Raw genomic sequence first — 10,877 nt, 5'->3', positions numbered from 1 at the left:
ACTTAATAGGAGGCTATGACCTAGTTATTTCCATAACTATTTTATTTTAGGGACCTAATAATTTTAAAGGATTTGATTTAATTGAGAATAGATGAGAAGAACCAGTTAATCTAGATCCTTCCACTGACTTCATCAAGTTAGATTAATAAGAACTAGATTCAATCCGATTAAGGAGGCACCTAAATCAATCATACTGATTTTTCTTAAAGGCATAGGTCAACTCGAATAATTAAGTGATCCAATCAAAATGTGATTGATTATGTCAGCCAAGTAAGTGATATGCCAAGGAAGGGATATGCCATTAACTCGACAAAGACGAATCAGTGCGAGTAGCTCCCAATTAAAAACCACCAATCAAGTCTGCCAAACTTACCTTAGACACTGACTGATTAATCAATTTCAATTTGATTACTCAAATGACTCGGGCTCAACCTCTGAGCCTCAATCAAGTTCCATCTTGGTCTAATCAAAGATATGGAATTTGATCAACTACAATTATTGTATTTGACCTAGAGTTTTCTTGACCTAATCTAGTTACTACTTAATTAGATTTGATCAATTAACTCTAATTAGACCATATTTGACTCTAATCCTAGGTCTAACCCAATCTTAAGAACTTGATTTGAGCTAACCCAAATACCCCAAGAATTATGCAATGCCATTTAATTGAGTTTATAATTCTAGATCTAGGTTTTCATCATCACTTAATTCTTAATTAAGTGTAAGTTTATGAAAATTCAGATCATTGCATTATTTTTAATTACATATTAATTACAAAGTTTTTTTCAGTTCTTAAAACTTATTTTTCATATCTGAGATTTGCAATTAATCATGTTAAAATTTAGATTTAATTCATGTTTAAATCTTAGATGATTTATGTTCATATATCACATATACAAACTAATATGAATTAACTTAAACAACATACATTATATGCATTTATTTTCAGATCTCATTTGTTACATAAAATCAGAAAATAAATGAATCATAAATTTTATTTAGATCTAATCTAAACAAGTTTGTGATTTCAGATTTATTCATGTTCTCTATACTAACATGAATATACATCACATGCTTTCAATTTTTCAGATCTAATTAATCATGCATAAACAGTAATTAAATCATTCATAAATCTACTTTAGATTTGATCTAAATACATTTTTAAATTTCAGATTTAATTACAAAAAATTAAAACAGATTTTAATCTACCTTTCGTTGTTCATCTTCTAGGATCAACCACAGTAGCACCCTACACGCCGTAGAAGATTCCATCGAATGAAAAAAGAGGGTGATGAGCCCTTCTTTCTTCCATGACCGGATGGCCTGGTGATTAACCCAATTAGATTACTAAACTACTCAGATTAATTCAATTATTTTAAGCATAACTTGTTTAAACATTCAATCTGGATGCTCTGATACCACTGAAAGTGCGAGCCAGTTTTTGCATGCTTGTTATTTTCAAAAATTTTCAAAAAATACATCAGAATGATAGAATTAATCTAATTAATTTTAAGCATGCATCAGAGATCATATCTCGAATAAAAAACTATCCAGGATCTTTAAACTATTTAGGCAAAAACAATATGAGCATGATTAATCATATTGATTGAAAATCAGCAACCCTAGTTAAGTTCTAAACTTAATTAATATAAAATCATACCTTTGTGAAGTAGAAGATGGATCTATAGATCTGAAGCTCAAGCCTCGCAGCCACACACGTGTATGGCCTCTACGAATCGTCCATGTGAAGCTCCGGTTGATCTGATCCCGTGGAAGTGCTAGCTTCCGCGAAACCTTGCTGAAGGCTGATTTTGTTCTTCCTAGAATCAATCAACCTTTGATTGAACTTCTTGGAAGAAGTAGGTAGAATGGTTTATAGGGATGAAAAAGACTTGAGATCTGATCTACAATCCCTAAAAAGAAATCCTAAAACCTAATGCGTGGAGGATAATGGAGAGGATGAAGTGGAGGCATGTGACCTTTTCTTCATTCATTCATGGCAACACAAAGAAACTCTCCATTTTTATAAGCATTGCATCCCCTTCATTTTGAATTCAAACTCATGTCAACTGATCCATATCAGATGGCGGATCACAAGGGGAATTAACCATAAGATACTTCTTATCTTATGATTTGAATTTGAATTTCAAATTCCATGCGGATGGGAGAAGGGAAACCTTCATGCGATCACAAAAAAATATCTCCTTTATTTGTGTTGCACTCCTTTAAATTCTGAATTCAAATCACACGCCTTAACCTCATTGAATTGGTCAATAAACCCACATGATAAACACTTACGTTGTGGTGTGTTTGAATTTAAATTCAAACACCAAGCCATGACGCCTCCCATGGATATATGCCATGTGTCATGCGACATGAGGGAGATTGTTTTGATCTTACTCAAACATATCATGAGATCTAATCTCATGACGCCCCCCCTATTAGATGGTTGCCAATTGTCCCATGGTGCCATTAATCAAGTATTAATAATCCTAATCAAATTGGGATAGCGCCATGCATTAGATGAAAGGGTATTTGTCCCCATGTACCATCACATGTTCATGTGGACTTTAAGATCCGCATGATTCGGATCAAACCCAATCCAATTGGATCAAGTCACATCAATTAAGGAAGCCTAATCTCTTTGGGTTGAACCTAATCCGATTAGGTCAACACCTTATTAAAGAATAATCCTCTTAGGTTGAACCCAATCCAATTAGGTCAAACCCTGATGAAGCCCAAATTGTATCCAATTCAATTTGGCTCATCCTTAGTCCAATTAGCAAACTAATTGCTAATAAATCCTCCAATAATTCATTAATTATTTTTCAGCAACTTTTACTTATGATAATTTGTCAATCGAATTGACCAAATTATCTCTAGATGATTCTTAATTGTCCATCAACTCTGTAATAGTACATCCACTTCTGTGATTCAACTTTAGAAATTTTGTGACTCTTTACAAGATTACCTTGGCCAAGATTTTGCTAAATTGAACGCAAGGGCATTATCTCCTGTCTATAGAAGGGGTTAATTCCATCTTGACTCACATACCGACTTCGCAAGTACTTGGCTGCACCCAGTGACCTTCCGTCCCTGAATTAGAAATTTAGCTGATCCGGTACCAAAGTACAGTATGTTGCTTGCTAATCGCTGTGGTGATCTCAGGTCTGAGAGACATATATACCCATATCCACTCGGAACATCTCTCAATAGGAGCATTCCGAAATGGTCACATTCAGTAAAGTGTACTTTATACTTCACCTGTGTGACATATCAGTGTCTCCACACTCCTTGGTTAAGAGGACAACCAACGTATATGGCACACAATGACCTAATCTCGATAATGCTGTCGTCCTAGTAACAGCATATCATTTGGTCGCGAACTATTTTAAGGACTCGTAGATAAATCCTCCTTTATCATAAAAGAGTTTTAAGGACTTCATCACATAATAAGAGTTCATTTTAAGAAGTATAATAATGATAAATAATGCCAAATAACACTTTATTAATAATGTCAATTCATATACAAATTCAATCATCAACACGATGACGATTAACTTTTAGGATACATTTTCCAACAAAAGCAACATTCAAGAATTCTTGGACTATGGTTATTGTATAATTCATCTCTATGACTTCAAATGCCTAGGATGACTTCAGAGTTTACTGTCAACTCTTTAATCAGTTCATCCAATATGTGTTTCAACTTTACAAATCCTATGACTCCTCACAAGGATTACTCTGGCTAAAGTTTTGCTAAATCGAACACAAGTGCATTATCTCCTATCACCAGGAGGGGTCAATTCCATCTTGACTCACACACCGACTTTGCAAGTACTTGACTGCACCCAGTAACCTTCTGTCGCTGAATTAGAAACTCAGATAGTCTGGTACCAAAGTACAGTGAGTTGCTTGCTAGTCACCGTGGTGATCTCAGGTCGGAGGGACACATATACCCATATCCACTCGGAACATCTTTTGACAGTAGAGCATTCTGAAATTGGTCACGTTCAGTGAAATATACTCCTACACTTCACCTGTGTGGCAAATCAGTGTCTCTACACTTCTTGGTTGAGAGGACAACCAACGATATGTTACACAACGACCTATTCTTGATAATGCTATTGTCCTAGTAATAGCATATCGTTTGGTCGCGAATAGATTTAAGGACTCATAGACAAATCCTCCTTTATCTTTTAAAAGAATCCTAAGGACTTCATCACATTACTAGAGTTCAAGAAGATGTACAAAATATATGCGATGAATAATGCCAAATAACTTTTTATTAATTCATTAATTCATATACAATTCAATCATCAACAAGCTGACGATTGACTTTTAGGAGTATACGATACTATATCGATTGGCTTTAGTCCAAGTGGGAGTTATTAGGAATTGTATATTAAAAATCAATCGTCAGCCTGTTGATCATTGAATTGTATATAAATTAATGAATTAATAAAAGGTTATTTAGCATTATTCATCGCATATATTTTGTAGATCTTCTTAAAATCTTGTAATGTGATGAAGTCCTTAGGACTCTTTTAATAGATAAAGGAGGATTTGTCTATGAGTCCTTAAACCTATTTGCGACCAAATGATATGCTATTACTAGAACAATAGCATTATCAAGAATAGGTCGTTGTGTGCCATATCGTTGGTTGTCCTCTTAACTAAAGAGTATAGAGCAACTGATATGACACACAGGTGAAGTGTATGAGTACATTTCACTGAACGTGACAAATTCTGGAACGCTGTGCTGTCAAGAGATGTTCCGAGTGGATATGGATATATGTGTCCCTCCGACCTGAGATCACCACGGTGACTAGTAAGTAACTCACTGTACTTTGATACCAGACTATCTAAGTTTCTAATTCAGTGACAGAAGATTATTGAGTGCAGTCAGGTACTTGCGAAGTCGGTGTGTGAGTCAAGATGGAATTGACCCCTCCTGGTGGCAGGAGATAATACCCTTATGTTCAATTTAGCAAAATCTTGGTCAGGATAATCCTTGTGAGGAGTCACAGGATTTGTAAAGTTGAAACACATATTGAATGAACTGATTAAAGAGTTGACAGTGAACTCTGAAGTCATCTTAGGCATTTGAAGTCATAGGGATTAATCATACGGTAACCATAGTCCAAGGGTTCTTGAATGTTGCTTTGCAATCATTAAGCCTATTCGGACGTCGGATACTATTGCTAGATGGTCATTTCGATTAGTATAGAAAGTTATTCTTATGCTACGGGTTTAGGTTCAAACCTATGGTGTCATACGCATAGAAGTTTTTAGGTTGATCAAATGGCTGACAGACAATTAAGAATCGTCCAGGGGTACATCGGTCAATTCGATTGACAAATTATCCTAAGCAAAGGTTGCAATAAAATAATTATTGAATTATTGAAGGATTAATTAGCAATTAGATTGCTAATGAACTCAATTTGATTGAATGATTGAGCTTAGGTTGAGCCAAATTGAATAGGATTCAATTTGGGCTACATCAGGGTTTGACCTAATTGGATTGGGTTCGACCTAAGTAGATTGAGCTTGACCCAATTGATGGTACTTGACCCAATTGGATTGGGCTTGATCCAAGTCAATTAGAAGTCTTTATTTGATAAGGATTATGAGTCCAAAAATTCAGAATTAGATAAGAAGAAGAATTCTTAAATTTTAGGAGTCTAGCTTTATCTCTTGAAGAAGATTGACACCTCATCCTTATCCCCTTGATAATCCTTCTTAGAGAAGGAGTGTTCCACGAAATTAAGAGGAATTATTCTTCTCTTAACTCCCGTATTTTTCTGAATTTTTGGAGTTTTATTAGCCAAATAAGTTGGCAAAAATAGAGGTGTGGCGTGGGGGGTCCAAGGCTATAAAGGACCTCCACGCCTAGGGTTCATGATATGCTTCTTGGATTTTTAAAAGGGTTCTGAAAATTCTGAGATTGGGCCGTCCTCCTCTTCTCCTTCCTCTCCTTTATCTCCACCCTTCATCCTCTCGAAGAAAAATCAAAGGTTGAGTGCTTCAAAAAAAGAAAAGGTTCAGCCATAGCAGCACCTCTGCGCGAGCTAGCACTCTGCAGTCGTCGATCTTTCTGGAGCTTCGCGTGGACGATCCATAGAGGCCGGACGTGTGTACGGCTACAGAGCATGATCAAGGAGTCATTAAAGACCTCCAGTGAATCAGGTATGAGATTTGATCTCATTAGAAATTAAGATTAGATCTTAAATATGGTTGCTGAAATTTCAGGATTGTATGTTAGACATACAATCAATGTTTCATGTTTTATATAAACATTTAAATCTTAGTTTTTATTTTTATGGTAGAGATAAGATCTCAAGCATGCATGAAAATTAAAGACTTTAATTTTTAAATGCTTCCGCTGATTTTTAGAAATTTTTTAAAATCATGCATGCAACCTACAAGGGTTCCTTTCAGCAATCAGATTGGTCCAACTTAGAACTGATATGGCATCCAGCATGGCCAGACCAATCCATCTTAGTTAGGCAGGGAGTAAGATAGGCAAACTAGAGGACCTCCTAGGTTACATATCACTTAATGAGAAGCACCGCAGCCTGGATGGATATTCCCCAGCTCAACTTCTGCCCCAAGTTAACCTAGGCCCTCTTACCTCGGCAGCTGGTTTTTTCCGCCATGTGCGGAAGATCGTTCCCTCCCTCAAGCCGAAGATGAAGATTACCATAAAACCTTCGACAGTTATGCTGAATCTCTAGGCGATTATAATGCAATCTAGACGGTTATAGCATGAATCTAGGCTTTTGAGATACAATTCGCATAATATTTAAGATTCTACAACCATAAATAAGTCCAAAGACTTTCTATGAAAATTAATTATTGAAGCATTCCTAGTACTAGTATTACTCAAGCTCTTTATTCTCTTAATCTTTTTCATTCTCATCTCTTACCAAATTTTTTTTTTTGACTTAAGCATTAGAGGGTCCAATCAGAACCAATCTGGTAAGCTCTCTATTCTTATTTGTTTCCTTGCAGATCCAAAGAAGTCACCCCACGCTGTCGATCCGAGAATCCACAGTAACAACATCTAATCATCATTTTCGAAATGTCCAAACTTGGATCAGTAACACAGCTTTCTTGGCATTTTATCTTGTTTATAGATATAGATCCTCCGCAGACACAGGCCTACTACATTTCCTCCCTCTTCATTTTTATGACAACAAACGTTGCAATCTCTTCCTTTCTTATTGGCGGTTACTAGATATCAACCACTCCCCCATACGGCTTCTTCTACTGGTCGCCTTAACACGGTCTGGACCCTTTAAATACCGTACCGAAAACCCCCCCTTATAAAATCTACCATTCTTTTCCCATCAGAGGACGTATATTTGGGCATCTCAGTTTCTAACGAAACTCTTCCTACAGCCCAGCCGTCGTTGGCTTGCCACTTAAATTGAAACGGTCTAATTTACAATTAACCTCTCAAATCTCGGGGAGATTCCCATAATTAACCGGCCAAAACTTACATTTCCAATTCAGCTCACGTCCGCGTCTCGCCCAACCCAATTCGCGCAACTGTGTCGGGTTTTTCGTTGTAAAATCGGGAAGAGGGAGGGGCATTATCGTCACTGTCGCGCGCCGTATCGAGGGCTCGTACGGTTGGGCTCCCCATTTCCGTTCCATTCTCTTTCCACCATGCCGTTTCCTCTCTCTTGCTCTCCTAATAAATTCGAGAGCGGATAAGGGCAAGAAAATAAAAGAATTAACGATTTAAAGGATAAAAGTGGAGCAGAAGCCAAGCGATTCTCTTCGGTTCTTCTTCGAATCCATGGGTAAATTTTGTTTTGGAATCCGTGCATTTTGATTCGTTTGGTTCCTTTTTAATATGGTCGGGATCTGGTGAAAGATCTTGTGGGGGGGTGGGGTGTTGCGGGGTCTGTGCTCCCAAAGATTAGATATTGCTTAGTTTTATTTTTTTTATCGCATGCTCTCGATGCGTTTTCTCTTCAATAATGGATTCTGTTGTGGTTTGGGATCTTGATAGCTTCAAAAGGTGGTGGAATGTCGGATTTATTAGGGAATGATTGGAAAATAAAAAATTGGATTTTCTGCCCCTGGTACTTCTCTGTTATTCTTTAATTCTTTACATTGATTGGATTCTTTGGCCGCATATTGATTTACCATAAAACACAATTTTGTAGGGGAAAAAGAGTTTCCTTTTTATCTTTTGTTTTTGTATAAGGAAACGAGGGCATGATCTTTTTTTATTTTCCTACTTCTGCAAGAGACTCGTCCTTAATTTTGTTGATGGGCAGATTTTGGTGCCGTTGGACTTGGGGAATGCTTGCATGGAGTCAACAAAAGAACAAGACTAATGCCTGTTAGCCTCTCTTTCCTTGGGGGTGGTTGAGTATTAGCTTGGTATGTTCGAGATCCTGTGATCAAGAACATTTTTGTTCATTGTTCAGATTGGTCTCTTTGTGACTGCTTCCTGTCTCCGTTCTTTATGTCATGAGTATTTTATTCTGGCCTTCTTTTTTCTGAAAAAAAAGTATGGGCTAAATTTTGCATTTTAAATTTGTGGTTATATGTTAGACTTAGAGCTTCTTGGCTGACTAAGATTGTTTTTTTTTTTTTTTTTTTAAATGAGGACTAATAGATTGTATTGCAATAATGTTTAGATCTTGATTGGCTCCCACTTAAGGATCATTGATGCCATTGAGTAGTGAGGGTGCTATCTGGAAATTTCTTGAGGAAGTGCCTATTTTACTCTTTGATAGGCGACTGGATCATGTTTGGAGGCTATGGAGAATTAGAAAATAATGATCTGGAGTTACATAAGGGTCCATTAAACAAAGATTCCGAGGGCAATATAAGGGTAAGGGCTTAGCAACTTCTTCTTTTCTCTTCTACATGGATACCCTATGGTTCTTTCCTGTTCCACTGGTCTTTCTTTAGTTGAGTTGGTCAACATATTTCCTATTTTTTATTTGGAAAGAGGTTTGTTAGTCAATGCTTTGGGTCTCTGTCAAAGATAATTGAGTTTTTGATCTCTACTGGGTTGTTAATGGCTAATTAGTGATTAGTAAAATTGAATTTCTCTCCTTATTAGAGAGTTTGATTGGTGTGTCTCCGAACTCTACATTGGTGGTAAGATTGTTATGAACCTCTATGGGGTGAATGCCTTATCTGAGAATTTCAAGTAGTTTAAAGGTTAGACTCTTTCTAATTGTTTTCCATCGAAAAATTAGAAGTTGACGTCACCAATTATTTGCTGCCTTTCTGAGTCCATTAACTTTGTGGAATTTTGCTGCGATCTGTCAAGGTCTAAAGAACTTTCTGTTTAGAAATTTTTCCAGGACAACTATGAATCAACATTTTAAAAGTTTTTACTCCTTGTTAAGTGCCTGGCGTTATATGAGATTATATTTGTTTTAAACTATCTGTCAGCGGTATGCAGTATGAAAAATCTAATACAATTTTAATATAAGTGGAACAGCGACATAATTTATTATTTTGGTGTATGTTTTATCTCACTTTGAACTTTAACCAATAATCCTGTAGAAACTATATGGTTCTAATAAGTTTTTGAGAGAAATACCATCATAACTTTTTCTGAGCCTTCATATGGACAGACTACAATGTGGGGGAAAAAGTTAGATCTATTGTATTTTGTTAGCTTATGTGACATTGTGTGTCTGGTTCCATGTGAAAACTGAAATGGATGACACGACTGATTCTCTTTGTTGTAGTGGCTGCCGATTATCTCTCTACTTGTTGGAAAAAATCTTCTTTTTTGTTTTTACTAGAATTGGGATGTTTTAAACCTCTATAGTGTCATCTTTGTCCCTGCTGCATTGGCATTGCAAACCAAATTTTAACCTATATATGTTTTGCTTTTTTGTTAAATGAAATTTATTGCAAGCAGTTAGTCAAAATTCTAAGTTATTTTAAGTTACAGGCATTCATGTATGCATTGGCCTGCACAAATGAAATTTCCCGTTGCCGTTCACCATCTAGCATCTCTTTCAGCTTTTACCCTTCATGTATATGTTTGACATTATGACATTATATACTTGGTAGTTCAATGACATAATCTAACATTAATTTGATTTTGCATGTTAGTATGTGTGAATGCGGGACAGGGGATTTAAGGAAGAAGATATGAATAGAAAGGGAAGGGGAGGGAAGATCTGGAATCCACCAGATGTTACACAATGTTTTCATTCCAAAATACTCTGATTAAAACAGGAGAAATGGGGGTTCCATATATAGCCCCCATGCAACTACTCATGATCCCACAAGTGATCATGTAACTACCCATCGATCCAACAACATCATGGTTCTCTACAATAGCTAAACACAGTCATAACAAGCCAGCAACTGACATAAAGGACGAAAAATACATTATAAATAAACGAAAATACATAAGAAAATAACACTAAGGCGGCCAAAGTGCTATGCCCGCCGGCGACACATATACATATGCTGGAATCGGTGGTCCTTGTGTCCCCACCAACTTTTCTCAGCTGAGAAGAGTTCGCCTCTAGCGAAAACGGATGTAGTGGTAAGCTCCACAGGTCTGAAGCAAAGTCGCTGAAGCTCATCTTGGCTAATCCAGGTATCATCTGACGGAGGTCGACCATGCCACTGACAAGATATCGCTGATAACCACTGCTCTGCGTACTAACAATCTGACATCTAAATATTTGTTCCACTGTGTCTGTGATCTGTGGAAAAAAAGGTACAGGAGGCCAAGGCAGGAGCAAGGAGATATGTTTTCAAAAATTGGATGTGAGGTCAGTGTCAGGCTCATTGAATGGGTCTGCAGGAATAGTTGTCGGACCTTGGTAGGCAACTAGTCTTCTACGTTAAAAACTGGATTAATCCCAAAATCA

At 36.8% G+C, this 10,877-nt stretch overlaps 1 long non-coding RNA gene across 1 annotated transcript; it reads left to right on the top strand.

The window, feature by feature from the left end:
* Positions 1–7,607: 7,607 nt before the first annotated feature.
* Positions 7,608–10,516, top strand: LOC120107894. Its single transcript, XR_005509498.1, has 3 exons — positions 7,608–7,811; positions 8,295–8,400; positions 8,639–10,516. It is a non-coding gene; the product is annotated as an uncharacterized LOC120107894 (long non-coding RNA).
* The last annotated feature ends 361 nt before the right edge of the window (positions 10,517–10,877 follow it).

This window comes from Phoenix dactylifera, unplaced genomic scaffold (genome assembly GCF_009389715.1).
Source record: "Phoenix dactylifera cultivar Barhee BC4 unplaced genomic scaffold, palm_55x_up_171113_PBpolish2nd_filt_p 001065F, whole genome shotgun sequence".
Classification (NCBI taxonomy): Eukaryota; Viridiplantae; Streptophyta; class Magnoliopsida; order Arecales; family Arecaceae; genus Phoenix; species Phoenix dactylifera.
The sequence above is the reverse complement of the archived record's forward strand: the minus strand, read 5'-3'. Positions and strand labels throughout refer to the sequence as shown.